Genomic DNA, 18,197 nt, shown 5'->3' with positions numbered 1-18,197 from the left:
GGTCATCCAATGGCTATAGAGGTTTGGGATACAAACCCAAAGCTAAAAAGGATGTGCCTAGTTATCATAGGGTTCCATATAGCTATGGAACAAACCCTAAGTCTAGAGGTCAAGTCAAAGATACAAGGGAAGATATCCCTAGAAGTATCTTTGCAACCAAAGTGACTAAGACTTCTAAGAAGTCTAAGAAAGTCACTAACAAGGTCACAAGGGAGGCTATCCCTAGAGTTGACCTAGAAAGTGTCACCAAGGCTTCTAAGAAGCCCAACAAGGTCACTAGGAAGGTATCTAGGGAAGTTATCCCTAGTGAGTACCTAGAGCATCCAAGGAGCACCAATAGGTGTTGGGTTCCTAGGAGCATCTTCTCTACCCCATAGATGGGTTAGAGAGTGTCAACTTCAATTAGAAGGGTAGTTAACCTAACTTTGAGGAAATTGACACTCAAGGAGCATTTTCAAGGTTTTAGTTAACCTTTGAAAATGAAATGGACCTATTGATTACCTCTTGAAAGAGTAACATGTGTCTATTGGTGGAAATTTTGATTTTATCTTAAAAAGGCACAAATTAGAAAAATATGAGAAATACCAAGTTGGGACTTTGGTATTTTCTTAGTGCTACTCTTGTGAAAAAATGAAATATGCCAACATTTGAGGATATGTTTAATTATTAAGTGGCATAAACAAATCAAGAGAAATAAGAAATATCAATTTAGGTTTTGGCATTTCTTTGAAGTAGTTAGGGCAATCTAGGTTTAATGTTTTAAATTAAAACAAGTGGTATCGTTTTAAGTTAAAACAAGTGGTATATTTTGAGTTTAGCTAAGTGATTAAGGATATTTAGATAGGTAATCTAGGTATATTTTATTTATGCTAAACATTGCCATGATTGCTTGCCCATCATATGCCATGACATCATGTCTATTTTTGAATTCATTGTTTTATTATGAAAACTCCAAAAATACCATGTCATGACATTCATACATCATGTAGTAATAGGATATTTTCTTTTGAAAATTATTTTCTTTTGATGTATGCCATAACATAATCATGCATTAAGTTTAATTCCTTGTAATTAAGGACGAATGGCATTTAACAACAATTATTGACAAGTGACATCCTAGGTGGATGTCTAATATCTCTAGAATGCCTAGATAGATATGCGTGATCCCTAGATTAGGGAAAAATCAAAATCCCACATCTCACAAGGACTATAAGGTGACTTGTACGTGTTTTAGTGTACATTAGATACAAGTGAGATGTTAGGAAGATGAACAAAACTCAAGATGTTGATTTAGTGTATTCTTTTGAGTTTTAGGTTCATCAAAACACATAGTTATGTGTTTTCCCATCATTGGGAAAGCTAATGTACAAGTCATGTGCATTATGCCCAAGGAACATGATGGGATATTGGTTTTGAAAATGTTTTTAAAATGTTTTTGGAAAACCTTGGTGAAGGCTATCTTTTGATAGTAATCACCATTGAATAGTTAGACACAAACTTGAAGAAAAACACTAAAGTTTTTGCAAGTTTTCAAGTTTGTGTCAATCTTTGAAAATATGATGTATTTTCATAGAAAGCTATTTTTCCATGATTAAGTATGCCCTAAATAATGTCTACACGAAATTTCATGATTTTTGGATTTTTGTAGAATTTTCTAGGGGTTTCTGAAGTTGACTGAAATGGAATTTCAGCAACTATCAGAACTTCGATCGATCCATGGATCGATTGGAGTGCCCGAATCGATCCGTGGATCGATTCAGAAGGCAATTCTCCCGCGAGAAGATGCTCGCTGGATCGATCAGCCGATCGATCCAGGTAGTCTGAATCGATCAGTGGATCGATTCAGAAAGGTTCAATCGATTGGGACCCAACTCCAATCGATCCAAGTTGCTGATTTTGGCCGGGAAGGCCTGATTTCAGCATCTTTGAACCTCTTTGAGTCTAGGTAACCATTCTAAACCCCTAAAATACATTTGTATACATACAAAGGGTGTTTTCATGTGAAAACAAGGATGGATTGGTTAAGGAAGGCTTCATTGAAGTTTAGGTTGAGATTTGTTTCAAATTTTGAGTATTTGAACCTCAAAACTTCTAAATTTGGGTTTCCTAAAGGTTTAGGGATTCCAAGTCATTGTTGGTGCAATGACAGAAGTCACCACCATGTCTTTAGGGGGAGGGACTCTTTAAAGACATGAAAAATTACTTTTCATGAACCTTGGAAGGTGGTTAACCTTCTTTAAAGAAAATGCTCATGTATGAGCTTTTGAACTTGAAATGGGGAGTGGATATCCTCATTATTTCAAGTGGGAACTCAAGTGGTTAGATAATGCTCAAGGTTGGGTATTTGTCTACATTGAGGGAGAAGTTAAGGATAAATGAAGGGTATGGGACCTTCATTATCGTGTTGATCACAACGAGTGATGTTGTGAACAATGATGAGTAACTCTTCAGGGGGAGAGTCATCAACAAATGGATTTGTTGATATGTACCCAAAATTGGGGCATGGGTTGATGTGTGCCCAAAGATGGGTTGATGTGTTCCAATAGGGGGAGAATGAAAGGACCTATGAATGGATGTAAGTTAGGCTTTCATTACCTAGAGGGAGTGTGCCCTCGTAGGGGGAGAATGAAGAGCTTAATTTATATGTTCATTACCTAGTGGCATGAAGATTGAGGCTATAGGATTAGCCTAACTTACATGTGGTATTGTAAGTGTTATTGTGGTATTATCAAACATCAAAAAGGGGGAGATTGTTGGTGCAACATCCCTCAGGTCAAGGTTGACCTGGGTGACCAAGCTGAGTCTTGGTTTGAGTTTAGATGTTTGACAATAAGAAATTGATTGAAGAAGAGTCAAGTAGGTCAAGGTTGACCGGATACTTGACAGGGAAGTCCTGGTGAGTGAAACCAGGTGAAAACCCTAGTGAGTGAAGCTAGGTGAAAGTCCTGGTGAGTGAAGCCAGGCAGAAGGAAAACCCTAGTGAGTGAAGCTAGGTGAAAGTCCTGGTGAGTGAAGCCAGGTGAAAGCCCTAGTGAGTGAAGCTAGGCAGAAGGAAAACCCTAGTGAGTGAAGCTAGGTGAAAGTCCTGGTGAGTGAAGCCAGGTGAAAACCCTAGTGAGTGAAGCTAGGTGAAAGTCCTGGTGAGTGAAGCCAGGCAGAAGGAAAATCCTAGTGAGTGAAGCTAGGTGAAAGTCCTGGTGAGTGAAGCCAGGTGAAAGCCCTAGTGAGTGAAGCTAGGCAGATGGAAAACCCTAGTGAGTGAAGCTAGGTGAAAGTCCTGGTGAGTGAAGCCAGGTGAAAGCCCTAGTGAGTGAACCTAGGCAGATGGAAAACCCTAGTGAGTGAAGCTAGGTGAAAGTCCTGGTGAGTGAAGCCAGGCAAGGGAAAATCCAGATGGATCAAGGATGATCGGACATCTGGTGTTGGGAAGTCCAAGTAGGTCAAAGGATTGACTGGATACTTGGCACGAGGAAATACAGATATGTCAAAGGGATTGACCAGACATCTGATGGAAGTCCAAGTAGGTCAAGGGAGTGACCAGATACTTGGCATAAATAGAAAAGTCTAAGTGGGTCAAAGGGATTGACCAGACACTTGGTGGGAAGTCCTAGCAGGTCAAAGGAGTGACCAGATGCTAGGCATGATGTACCAACAGGTCAAGGTTGACCGGATGTTGGTTTGAGAGGCTTGGAACTTGGTTTTGGGCAAAAACCAAGTGTTGGATCGATCAGTGGATCGATCCAGGAGCTGGATCGATCAGTGGATCGATCTCTCCTAAGCGAACAGAGAGCCTCTGGATCGATCCGTGGATCGATCCAGATGTTCCAATCGATCAGTGGATCGATTGGGACGCGGCTGCTTCGCGCGATAAGCGCTGGATCGATCCGTGGATCGATCCAGGCGTTTTTCCCAGAGCACAGAGGCACTCTGGATCGATCCGTGAGTCGATCCAAAGCCTCCCCGATCGATTGGGAACATTCGAATCGATCGGGATCCGACCGTTGGCGTCGATAAAGGCCGCAGGCGCACGATTCCTTCGGCATCTCTTCTCCGATTCACTCCAGATTTCTCGCCAGCTCCTCCACAGCACTCACAAAGCTCAGATCGCCAGTTCTTGAAGGATCTTGGAAGTTTTCCAAGTCAAGAGGCGGATCAAAGCCAAGAAGAGAAGCTAGGGTTAGGGTTTATACTCATTGTAAGCTTGTAAGCTTGTATTTCTTGTATCCTTTCCCTCTCTTCTTGTATTGAGTCTTGTAGGGCTTCTCCGCCCTTGGTAGTTACCATAAAGGAGAGTTTTATTTAGTGGAGGGTGTGTGTGTTGGTGTGGATCCTTGGATTAGTCACCTCTTGTGAGGTGGATACCAAGTAAACCAACCGTGTTAGCGTTGTGTGATTGTTTATTTGTATTTCCGCTGCACATCTTTTACCGGGTCCTGGTTAGTACAGTTTCTCTCCTGCTTACTTCAGTTTGGTATTTACCTTTATTCATCAGGAGACTGTACGCATGATTAGTGCTATGTGTTATTTTTTTTACTTTGCATATCAACTGTACCTGCTGAGTGTTGGACTCACCCCGCTTCCATTGTTGTTATTTTCAGGTTGATGCTGTTAGGAGGGAGTTCCAGTTGCTAGTCCCCTGCAGACCTCCAGCTATTTGCTATCGTTTGTATTGTTTTTGATTCTCACTTGACTATATTTGGATTTGGATGTTGAATACTTAGATATTATATAGTTTGTCTCGTTGATGGATTTGTTTTCGATTTTATACTACTACATGCCTGCCTGGACGGCAGAAGAGGTAAGAAAAATCGGATTTGGGCTTTACGAGTGTAGTTGAGTAGGGTTGTTTTCGAGTCAGAGTATTACTATGTTGTTTATTTTATTAACTGCGTGGTTGTGATAGCCAGAGGCTGAATACTTATCTAAACTGCGTGGTGATTGATTTTATTTACTGTTATTATTCCAGCCGCCTGTGGCTGAGGTATTTATGTTTGTAGAAAGTTTCAGATTGTCCGTCGTACAGGGGAGATGCTGCCGAAATTTCTTCGGACAGGGACTTCTCTGGGGCGTGACAATGACCACAGGTTGCTTCAAAGGCCACATAAGATAAGTCCACAGGCATGTTTCCTATACTCACCAACGACCTCCCAGTCGATATTTCAGACTCTCGCTCCAGTGCAAGTTATAAGCGAGTATGCTCTCGCGACCAACGACCTCTCGGTCGGCATTCCAAACTCTCACCCCAGTGCGAGTTATAAGAAAGCATGCTCTCGTGACCAACGACCTTCCGGTCGGTATTCCAGACTCTCGCCCCAATGTGAGTTATAAGCGAGCATGCTCTCATGACCAACGACTTCTCAATTGGTGTTCCAAACTCTCGCCCTAGCGCGAGTTATACGCGAGCATGCTCTCGCGACCAACGACCTCTTGGTCGGCGTTCCAGACTCTTACCAAGCGTGAGTTATAAGTGAGCATGCTCTCACGACCAACGACCTCTCAGTCGGTATTCCAGACTCTTGCCCCAATGTGAGTTATAAAAGAGCATGCTCTTGTGACCAATGACCTCTCGGTTGGCCTTCTAGAGTCTCGCCCCAATGCGAATTATAAGCGAGCATGCTCTCACGACCCACGACCTCTCGGTCGACCTTCCAGACTCTTGCCCTAGCGTAAGTTATAAGCGAGTATGCTCTCACGACCAACGACCTCTCGATCGGTGTTCCAGACTCCTGCCCCAGCGCGAGTTATAAGCGAGCATGCTCTCGCGACCAACGACCTCTCTGTCGGCTTTCCAAACTCTTGCCCCGGCGCGAGTTATAAGCAAGCATGCTCTCGCGACCAACAACCTCTCTGTCGACTTTCCAAACTCTCGCCCCAACGCGAGTTATAAGCGAGCATGCTCTCGCGACCAACGATCTCTCGGTCGGTGTTTCCAAACTCTCGCCTCAGCACAAGTTATAAGTGAGCATGCTTACGTGACCAACGACCTCTCGGTCGGCGTTCCAAACTCTTGCTCTAGCGCGAGTTATAAGCGAGCATGCTCTCGCGACCAACGATCTCTCGGTTGACATTTTAAACTCTCACCCCAGTGCGAGTTATCGGCGAACATGCTTTGACGACCAACGACCTATCGATTGGCGTTACAGACTCTCATCCCAGCGCGAGTTATAAGTGAGCATCATCTTGTGACCAATAACCTCTCAGTCTGCTTTCCAAACTCTCGCCCCAGCACGAGTTATAGGTGAGAATGCTCTTGTGACCAACGACCTCTCGATCGGCATTCCAGACCCTCACCCTAGCACGAGTTAAAAGCGAGCATGCTCTCGCGACTAATGACCTCTCGGTCAGCTTTCCAGACTCTCACCCCAGTGTGAATTATAAGCGAGCATGCTCTCGTGACAAATGACCTCTTAATTGACTTTCTAGACTCTCGCCCTAGCGCGAGTTATAAACGAGCATGCTATGGTGACTAACGACATCTCGGTCGGCATTTCAGACTCTCCCCCCAGCGCGAGTTATAAGCGAGTGTGCTCTTGTGACCAACAACCTCTCAATCTGTAACGACCACCCTTGTTTCTACTACTACTATTCTCTAAGAGTGACCGTTACTTATCTATTAACTCTACTTAACCGGTGTGATTAAAAACCACATGGAAACCCTACCGAAAAATTTCGACAGAGTCTCCCCTGTACCGGTGATCATATTCAACAATACATGCAGTATATATACTCAGCCACAAGCGGCTGGAACTCATAACTAACAACTACGCAGTATAATAAATCTAACTCAGCAACAATAAAGGAAAACTAATCCACAATCACAACTGAATAGCAAACACAGTATCAAGTGTCCTTATAAACAGTTATCAAATTTCCTTAACACATAAAAACTTAATTAACTCAAAGAACAAATCATAATTCATCTTATTCGCAAGGATCCCTAGAACTTCCATAGTGCAGACATCACACACCCCTCTTGCATCTCCTTGTCGCCTTCCTTCATATTAGCTTTCCTTTTTCTTTATCTGCAGTAGGAGAAAGTGCAGTCTATAAGCATAAAGCTTAGTGAGCGCTATCTAACTCACAAAAACTCGATATGCATGTATACAAATAAAAACATGCTAAAACTGAATGCCAATATGTAAAGCTACTCATGCTCATAAATAGCAAAGAAATCAACTAACAGAAAAGATAACAAGTATAACTACTCATGCTCATAAACTAATAAAGAAAGCAAACTAACTGGAATGCTAACATATAAAGCAAAACATGCTCATCAACTAGCAAATAAATAACATGTAAGAAACTAAACATGTAAAAGCTGCTAGCATAAAAGAAAGCTAAACTTGCTGATCTTTAAAACAAAGTGAAACCTACTTCTTTTACTCTAAACTTATTCTTTTATTTCACTTGTTTAAAATTTATACTTTAATACTTGAAAATAATAATCAACTTCTCTTGGGCCCAGGCATAGTACCATCTTATGCGCGTTCCCTAATAGGTTGGGGTAGCGAGCCGCCAATCCTAAAAGAGCAGACCTTGGTCTACCAGGGCCAAGACCTTGGAATTGGACACCTGGATTTGTTTAACGACAACCTTGGAAGTCGGGTACTAGCCTCTTCTTAAAAGTAAAATACTTATTATCTTAATTACTTCTTCTTTAAATGCCTTGGCATTTTAATAGCATCATGTGTGCCAAAATCCCTAAAGTCTTGACTTTGAGATTTACTTAAGGCCTTGGCCTTTTCTTTCTTTTCTTTTTCTTTCTTTTTACTTGTTAATGCTTCTAAAAGAATTTGATAAAACTCTTATTTTCCCACTAGAATACATGGTTGTTCATGCTTATTAAAATAGCAAATAAAAACTAAAGAAACTGCTCATGTGTATCTAGTAATAAAGAAAACTAATCATACTCCACTCATAGCAATTAAAAACTGCACATGCTCAATAATAGTAAATGAAAACTAGAAAAAAATCTGCATATAAGACTAATACAAATTTGCACTGTGAATGTTACAAAATTCTGCATACATTCCTACCTCGAGAGAAAACTATTGAGGCATATATACACCTAAGAAAACTAGGTTGAATTCTATACCAAATCATGCCTAATGAGCTAGAGAAAAATGGATATTGCTTCTACTTAAATTCGATGTTCACTGACTACTCAGCTAAATCCCTAGCAACCATTCTGCACAACAAATTATGAAAAAAAAAAAGAATCAAGCTTGCCGAATTGAAACTTTAAAAATTAAACTTGCTGAGTTATCAAAAAGAAAGGCTGTCCTATGCTCTAATAGAGCTGTACGTTTCTGCAGAGAACACAAAGAAAACTTGAACTAGAATAGGCTCCAAAGGGGCTGTTCTAAACTCCAAATGAAGTTGTTCTTGTCTGCAAAAATGCACAAAGAAGGAGATTGTTCACTACTACAATTGGAGCTACTCTTAACTACTGCAAATACCACAGAGAAATGGGACTGTTGGTGCCCCTTTCCTAACACAAACCAAACTAAACCTGTTGGAAAGTTGGAACCTATATAAAGCTTGTTTCGTTCCAAAATCAAAACCCATATCTAGCAACAGGTTACCAATTCTTGCTGTCACAGAACTTAACAGAAAGGAAACCAAGAATGCATGCTAATAAAACTTCAATAATACAGAACTCTAACCAAAAAGGAAACAACATGGCAGCAAACTTCAGAACAAAGCAGAACAAATTCGGAACACAATAATAAGCAGAATTCAGAACCTAATCCAATCAAAAATCCTTTCCCTCTTCCTTAGAATTCTCATAGCAGTAAGCCCTAATCCACAATCTTCACAAAATATTCGAAACAAAAGGAAAAGAACCCGGAACTATCCTACTGCAGGTGAGTAGCGACTCACCTCGCTGTTTTGAACTTACAACCGGAGGAAGACCTAGGGTTCGGATGAGCCCCTAACCGAAGGAGGAAGAAGGTTCTAGGGTTTGGAAACTTGCAACTCTCGGCCTCTTCTTGTGCCCGCGCGCTCTCCTTGCCGAGAGAAGCTCGGACTGGTGAAGAATCCGCGGAGGAGGAAGCTCGTCGGCCGCCGGAGTCGCCTAGGTGCGTGCTGCGAATTTTCGCCGAGAAGGGTTGGCGCCGTCGCGAGTGAGGAGGAAAGGTTCGGTGAGAAACTTTTAGGGTTCGGGAAAACTTAAACCCTTTTCTTATAACTCAGATTTTTTATTAGTTACCATACCTTAAATATATTTATTCCCATATTTAGTTAACAAAACAAGCTTAGCTCGATTGGTCGGGCCGGTTGTGCTTGGGTCCGAGGAGTTGGGTTCGAACCCTAGCTTCTACAAACTTATTTTTCTTTTATTTTATTTTATTTTTTTTTAAAACTTCTTCCTCTGGATAAAAATATCAAACGAACTCCAAAAATTACGTAAAAATACTCTAAAAATTTCTAAAAATCTCTAGAATATTTTAAAGGTATTTCCAAATATTTTTATGGATTTTTAGAACTTGAAATAGGGAAAATTGGGTCGTTACAATCCCCCATACCTTATAAAAAGTTCGTCCTCGAACTTAGAATAGCTCTGGATACTTCTGTCTCATACTGTCCTCCCGCTCCCAAGTGATTTCCTCGTGCTTCTGGTTCTGCCAGACGACCTTCACTAGTGGTACTTCTTTGTTTCTCAATCTCTTGACTGCTCTGTCCACTATCTGTGTAGGTCTACTCTCGTAGCTAAGATCCTCTTGGATCTGCACTGTCTGAGGCTGAATCACTTGGCTGGGGTCGTGAAGACACTTCTTTAGCATGGAGACATGAAATACATTATGTATTACTGACATGTCTTGTGGTAAGTCCAGCTTGTAAGCTACTTTCCCAATCCTTTCTGTGATCAGATAAGGTCCTACATAACGAGGACTTAATTTGCCCTTCTTGCCAAATCTCATCACTCCCTTCATAGGAGCGACCTTGAGAAAGACTGAATCCCCTACTTGGAATTCAAGTGGCCTACGGCGTGTGTCAGCATAACTCTTCTGTCTACTCTGGGCAGTCTCAATTCTCTGTCTGATCTTCTGAATAGCCTGAGTAGTCTCATCCATCAGCTCTGTCTGAATGCCCAGTTCTACTTCCATTTCTTTTCTCTCACCTGCTTCTTGCCAGCAAATGGGTGATCTGCACTTCCTACCATACAGTGCCTCATAAGGTGCCATCTTGATGGTGGCCTGATAGCTGTTGTTGTAGGCAAATTCAGCTAAGCATAGATACTTGCACCAACTTCCTTTGAAATCTAGTGCACAAGCTCTGAGCATATCTTCTAGAATCTGATTTACTCGCTGTCTGTCCATCAGTCTGAGGATGGAAGGCTGTGCTGAACTTGAGTTTGGTGCCCAGTGCAGTCTGAACACACTCCCAAAAATGAGAGGTGAAACGCCCATCTCTATCAGAAACAATAGATTTAGGAACTCCGTGAAGTCTGATCACCTCTTTAACATACAGCTGTGCCAACTGCTCTATAGAGTGGGACACCTTGATGGCTAGAAAATGAGCAGACTTGGTCAATCTGTCCACTATCACCCATATCGCATCATATCCATTTGTGGTTCTTGGGAGACCTGTTATGAAGTCCATGGATATGTCTTCCCACTTCCACTCTGGTATAGGAAGAGGCTGTAGAACTCCTCCGGCTCTCTGACATGTCAGGCAGGTACTGACATATTTAGCTACATCTCTTTTGAGTCCAGACCACCAGAATCTCTGTTTCACATCTTGATACATCTTGGTAGAACCAGGATGCATGGAGTAAGGTGTACTATGAGCTTCTTCTAAAATTTTCTTTCTCTGCTCTTCATCATTGGGGACACACAGGCGGCTCCTCTGATAAAGAATTCCACTGTCTGATACTCGAAACTCCGAATTTCCTTCTTCTTGTATCCCTTGCTTGATCTTTTGGATATCTGGATCTTCACTTTGCTTTCTCTGTATATCCTCAAGCAAGGTTGACTCTAAGGTCAATGTAGAGAGTTGCCCATAAATAATTTCCATTCCAAAATCTGACAACTCCTTCTGCAGTGGTAGGGCTAATGATGACAAAGACATCAGGGATGCACTGGATTTTCTGCTTAGTGCATCTGCCACTTTATTAGCTTTGCCTGGGTGGTAGAGGATTTCACAGTCATAATCTTTGACCAACTCTAGCCACCTACGCTGTCTCATGTTTAAGTCTTTCTGATTGAAAAAGTACTTAAGACTCTGATGGTCTGTGGAAATTCTGCACTGAACGCCATACAAATAATGTCGCCAGAGTTTTAGTGCAAAGACCACAGCTGCCAGCTCAAGATCATGAGTGGGGTAGTTCTTTTCATAATCTTTGAGTTGTCTGGAAGCATAAGCTATCACTTTTCCTTCCTGCATGAGTACAGCTCCTAAGCCCATCTTGGAAGCATCACTGTAGATGTCAAAACTCTTGTCACTTTCTGGAACTGTCAGGATAGGAGCACTGGTCAGTCTCTTCTTGAGCTCTTGGAAACTCTGCTCACATTTATCTGACCATTCAAACTTCCTGTTCTTTCTGGTGAGGGCTGTTAGTGGAGAGGCTATCCTAGAAAAGTCCTCCACAAATTTCTGGTAGTACCCAGCTAAACCAAGGAAGCTTCTGATCTCCCTGATATTCTTGGGTTTACTCCAGTTGTTGATCGCTTCTATTTTAGCTGGATCCACTTGGATACCTTCTCTAGAAATAATGTGGCCTAGAAACACCACCTGCTCTAACCAGAACTCGCACTTTGAGAACTTAGCATATAGTTGCTTTTGCTGAAGGGTCTGCAATACTATCCTCAAGTGTGTGTCATGCTCCTCTGGGGTTCTGGAATAGACTAGAATGTCATCGATGAACACAATGACAAACTTGTCAAGGTATTCTCTGAACACTCTATTCATCAGGTCCATGAAGACTGCAGGTGCATTAGTCACACCAAAATGTATGACTACAAACTCATAGTGTCCGTATCTGGTCCTGAAAGTCGTTCTGGGTATGTCTCTTTCCTTCACTTTTAGCTGATGGTACCCAGAGCGTAGGTCTATCTTGGAGAACACTGTTGCCCCTCTCAACTGATCAAATAAGCCGTCGATTCTGGGCAGTGGATACTTGTTCTTGATTGTCACTTGATTTAGAGCTCTATAATCTATGCACATCCGCATAGATCCGTCTTTCTTCTTGACGAACAACACAGGAGCTCCCCATGGTGAATGACTAGGGCGGATGAAGCCTTTGTCAAGCAGCTCTTGAAGTTGTTCCTGTAGTTCTTTCAGCTCTGCTGGAGACATGCGGTATGGAGCTTTTGAAATTGGACCGGTACCAGGAACCAGTTCAATCTCAAACTCCACTTCTCTGTTGGGAGGTAGTCCAGGTAGTTCTTCTGGGAATACCTCTGGATATTCACAAACTACCCGAATATCTTCCTGCTTGGGTCTTTCTTGTTCTTTCTTCTGTTCTGCTTACTTGCCTGGGATTTCTGACTTCCTGCTGACTTGTCCTCTATCTTCACTGGCTTGTGCTGCGCTCGTTGTGCTTTGATGTTGTTCAGATAGTACTCACTAATGCCCTGCTGACCAGCTCTTCACCAATCTATGGTCGGTGAGTTTCACTACTCACATTAGGTGCTATTTCTGGTCTCAGCATTCGGAGCGTCAATCTGACTCGTTCTTTCACTGTACTTACTAACTTTAGGCAAAGGTGAGCTAGCCTGTTAAATCTTTTAACCGCTTCTTCTACTGGTAGGTCACCTGGTCTAAACTCTATAAACTCCTCATAATGTTTATTGGTGATCCGTTGGCGGAAGAATTCTTCATAAAACTCTGTCTCGAAGTCAACCCAGCTCATCTAGTTGACTGCTCTCTTACTCTTAACTCGCTCCCGCCCCCTACAAGCACCTCCAGATAGGCAGAAAGAGGCACAATTACCCTTCTCGACTTCTGGTCAGTCAAGAAGCTCCATTGTGCTCTCAAGTATCTTGAACCAAGCCTGGGCATTCCAGGGCTCAGTCGTGCCTGAGAATCTTTCAGGTTTCAGCTTTAGCCACTGGATAAGGTATGCTTCTTGTCTTCTAGGTATTGTGGCGACTTCTAGGGCAACCGATAGGACTTCAGTCACCACTGGGGTCTCCACATTAATGGTTGGGGGAGTGGGAGGAGCTGGCTTCTGATTGGTCATTAGATTGACAATCACTTGCTGCTGCTCGCTACTTGTCTCTGAAGTTGGGTAACAACTTCAGAGGGATTGGGCTCAGTTGATCTAAGCTTTTCGTTCTCCTGATCTTGGTTCTTGTACGAACGGTACGGGGATGTTCTCTTCTTGCCATCTAATTATGCAAAGAAAGAGACTTGATATCTTACTTTAACCCTTATAATCATACATAAATATGGATAAAGAAAAGGGAAACTAAATCTTCTATCTTACTTTAGTACTCAAAAAAATAAATACTCTATACTGCAGTTAATAATAAGGAAAGCAGAATAAAGAAACTTTCTTACTTGGAGACGACAAGGAAGATGCTGATGTGTGTGTGATGCTGGAGAATGGAACACTGCTCTGATACCAACTGTAACGACCACCCTTGTTTCTACTACTACTATTCTGTAAGAGTGACCGTTACTTATCTATTAACTCTACTTAACCGGTGTGATTAAAAACCACATGGAAACCCTACCGAAAAATTTCGGCAGAGTCTCCCCTATACCGGTGATCATATTCAACAATACATGCAGTATATATACTCAGCCACAAGCGGCTGGAACTCATAACTAACAACCACGCAGTATAATAAATCTAACTCAGCAACAATAAAGGAAAACTAATCCACAACCACAACTGAATAGCAAACACAGTATCAAGTGTCCTTATAAACAGTTATCAAATTTCCTTAACACATAAAAACTTAATTAACTCAAAGAACAAATCATAATTCATCTTATTCGCAAGGATCCCTAGAACTTCCATAGTGCAAACATCACACACCCCTCTTGCATCTCCTTGTCGCCTTCCTTCATATTAGCTTTCCTTTTTCTTTATCTGCAGTAGGAGAAAGTGCAGTCTATAAGCATAAAGCTTAGTGAGCGCTATCTAACTCACAAAAACTCGATATGCATGTATACAAATAAAAACATGCTAAAACTGAATGCCAATATGTAAAGCTACTCATGCTCATAAATAGCAAAGAAATCAACTAACAGAAAAGATAACAAGTATAACTACTCATGCTCATAAACTAATAAAGAAAGCAAACTAACTGGAATGCTAACATATAAAGCAAAACATGCTCATCAACTAGCAAATAAATAACATGTAAGAAACTAAACATGTAAAAGCTGCTAGCATAAAAGAAAGCTAAACTTGCTGATCTTTAAAACAAAGTGAAACCTACTTCTTTTACTCTAAACTTATTCTTTTATTTCACTTGTTTAAAATTTATACTTTAATACTTGAAAATAATAATCAACTTCTCTTGGGCCCAGGCTTAATACCAATTATGCGCGTTCCCTAATAGGTTGGGGTAGCGAGCCGCCAATCCTAAAAGAGCAGACCTTGGTCTACCAGGGCCAAGACCTTGGAATTGGACACCTGGATTTGTTTAACGACAACCTTGGAAGTCGGGTACTAGCCTCTTCTTAAAAGTAAAATACTTATTATCTTAATTACTTCTTCTTTAAATGCCTTGGCATTTTAATAGCATCATGTGTGCCAAAATCCCTAAAGTCTTGACTTTGAGATTTACTTAAGGCCTTGGCCTTTTCTTTCTTTTCTTTTTCTTTCTTTTTACTTGTTAATGCTTCTAAAAGAATTTGATAAAACTCTTATTTTCCCACTAGAATACATGGTTGTTCATGCTTATTAAAATAGCAAATAAAAACTAAAGAAACTGCTCATGTGTATCTAGTAATAAAGAAAACTGATCATACTCCACTCATAGCAATTAAAAACTGCACATGCTCAATAATAGTAAATGAAAACTAGAAAAAAAATCTGCATATAAGACTAATACAAATTTGCACTGTGAATGTTACAAAATTCTGCATACATTCCTACCTCGAGAGAAAACTATTGAGGCATATATACACCTAAGAAAACTAGGTTGAATTCTATACCAAATCATGCCTAATGAGCTAGAGAAAAATGGATATTGCTTCTACTTAAATTCGATGTTCACTGACTACTCAGCTAAATCCCTAGCAACCATTCTGCACAACAAATTACGAAAAAAAAAGAATCAAGCTTGCCGAATTGAAACTTTAAAAATTAAACTTGCTGAGTTATCAAAAAGAAAGGCTGTCCTATGCTCTAATAGAGCTGTACGTTTCTGCAGAGAACACAAAGAAAACTTGAACTAGAATAGGCTCCAAAGGGGCTGTTCTAAACTCCAAATGAAGTTGTTCTTGTCTGCAAAAATGCACAAAGAAGGAGATTGTTCACTACTACAATTGGAGCTACTCTTAACTACTGCAAATACCACAGAGAAATGGGACTGTTGGTGCCCCTTTCCTAACACAAACCAAACTAAACCTGTTGGAAAGTTGGAACCTATATAAAGCTTGTTTCGTTCCAAAATCAAAACTCATATCTAGCAACAGGTTACCAATTCTTGCTGTCACAGAACTTAACAGAAAGGAAACCAAGAATGCATGCTAATAAAACTTCAATAATACAGAACTCTAACCAAAAAGGAAACAACATGGCAGCAAACTTCAGAACAAAGCAGAACAAATTCGGAACACAATAATAAGCAGAATTCAAAACCTAATCCAATCAAAAACCCTTTCCCTCTTCCTTAGAATTCTCATAGCAGTAAGCCCTAATCCACAATCTTCACAAAATATTCGAAACAAAAGGAAAAGAACCCGGAACTATCCTACTGCAGGTGAGTAGTGACTCACCTCGCTGTTTTGAACTTACAACCGGAGGAAGACCTAGGGTTCGGATGAGCCCCTAACCGAAGGAGGAAGAAGGTTCTAGGGTTTGGAAACTTGCAACTCTCGGCCTCTTCTTGTGCCCGCGCGCTCTCCTTGCCGAGAGAAGCTCGGACTGGTGAAGAATCCGCGGAGGAGGAAGCTCGTCGGCCGCCGGAGTCGCCTAGGTGCGTGCTGCGAATTTTCGCCGAGAAGGGTTGGCGCCGTCGCGAGTGAGGAGGAAAGGTTCGGTGAGAAACTTTTAGGGTTCGGGAAAACTTAAACCCTTTTCTTATAACTCAGATTTTTTATTAGTTACCATACCTTAAATATATTTATTCCCATATTTAGTTAACAAAACAAGCTTAGCTCGATTGGTCGGGCCGGTTGTGCTTGGGTCCGAGGAGTTGGGTTCGAACCCTAGCTTCTACAAACTTATTTTTCTTTTATTTTATTTTATTTTTTTTTAAAACTTCTTCCTCTGGATAAAAATACCAAACGAACTCCAAAAATTACGTAAAAATACTCTAAAAATTTCTAAAAATCTCTAGAATATTTTAAAGGTATTTCTAAATATTTTTATGGATTTTTAGAACTTGAAATAGGGAAAATTGGGTCGTTACACAGTCTACTTTCCATACTCTCACCCCAGCGCGAGTTATAAACGAGAATGTTCTCTCAACCAACAACCTCTCGGTCGCACGAGTTATAAGCGAGCATGCTCTTGTGACCAACGACCACTCGGTCGGCGTTCCAAACTCTCGCCCCAGCGCAAGTTATAAGTGAGCATGCTCTCGCGGCCAACGACCTCTCGATCGACTACCAGACTCTCGCTCCAGCACGAGTTATAAGCGAGCATGCTCTCGCGACCAACGACCTCTCAATCATCTTCCAGACTCTCACCCCAAAACGAGTTATAAATAAGTATGCTCTCGTGATTAACGATCTCTCGGTCGGGCTACAGACTTTCACTCCAGTACGAGGTATAAGCAATCACGGCTCTTGCGAGCACTTGTCAACAACATGAGTGTTTGTTTTGCCCTCATCTGCTCATACATCGCCACCGTCACCGAGCCAATAGAAGCACTGGGACAGTGATACAAGTTTCAGTCTTTGTAAAGATAGTCAACCACCCGCCAGTCCCTTGTATGCAGGTTGAGTCACAAGCATGTCAGGGTCTAGTTAGTTGGACTTAAGCCTTCTTCGATTAGATTTGGAGGGGAGGCTTGTGATACGGTGTGTAAAGGAGAAGCTCGATAAGACTAGGATGTCAAAAGTCAAGGGGACGTGACAGTCAATAGTCAAGAAGACGTGACAGTCAACAGTCAAGGAAAGACGAGAGTTAGACCGCCCCACATCATCAACCGCATAACTCCTGGTTGATCACAGGCAGGGCAGGTCCCCAGATCCGCATAATTCCTGATCGGTCATAGGCAGGGCAGGTCCCCAGATCTGAGATGTAAGACGAAGCTTGGACTAGTTCCTAGCCTGCCCCTTGCTAATCGGATCTCCCCAGCTCGAGCTTTATAGATGATCCTAGTACTTTTACTAAGACAACTTCCGACCGACTCTTCAACGGTCAAATCATGAAAGATAGGTCACTCGCTATATTCTCATATAAAACTCGATCAGTTCACCACAGCTCATCCTCCTCATCAAGGTTCAATCCTGGTGGTACATCTGAGCAATCATCTTGAGTTATCTGTAGTTGCACTCGGGCATGACGGAAAACACTTAGCGACAACAATGTCAAGGAATCGTAACCTCCTGTCAGAGAATAACTGTCATACGCTAGGGAATATTCTAGTGGTCTGCCACTCCCTGAGAGGGGAACCTTCCTTCCACCAATATGAGGTTGTCGTACATCCTCTCTCACCCGATAGGTCCTGACACCTGACATTCTCTGACAGCGGTCAAACTCAACAGGTATGCAGAAGTCATATAAAAAGGGAGATCTCCTTCCTTGACCAGGTACACACACATATGCACTCATCTTCAATAGTTCTTTTTTTCATTGTACACTGTTCTTTCGGAGAAAAAGGACTTGACTTAAGCATCGGAGGGCCTGCGTCGGGGACTTTTTCCTTGGTTTCTGATTTTTAACGCTCCATGTGCCTATATGAGTGTGTCCACCGGTTTTTCCGCCACAGCCTTTGAAGGTCCCGGGGGGGTCATCTTTCTGACGTGCATATATAGGATGCGTCAAAATTGTCTCTCCATCAATACTAATATCATCTCCATTAATATTCGTCTGACTTAGATTCTGATTTAGATTCTAA

Source organism: Zingiber officinale, chromosome 8A (genome assembly GCF_018446385.1).
Source record: "Zingiber officinale cultivar Zhangliang chromosome 8A, Zo_v1.1, whole genome shotgun sequence".
Classification (NCBI taxonomy): domain Eukaryota; kingdom Viridiplantae; phylum Streptophyta; class Magnoliopsida; order Zingiberales; family Zingiberaceae; genus Zingiber; species Zingiber officinale.
Note: the sequence above shows the minus strand (reverse complement) of the source record.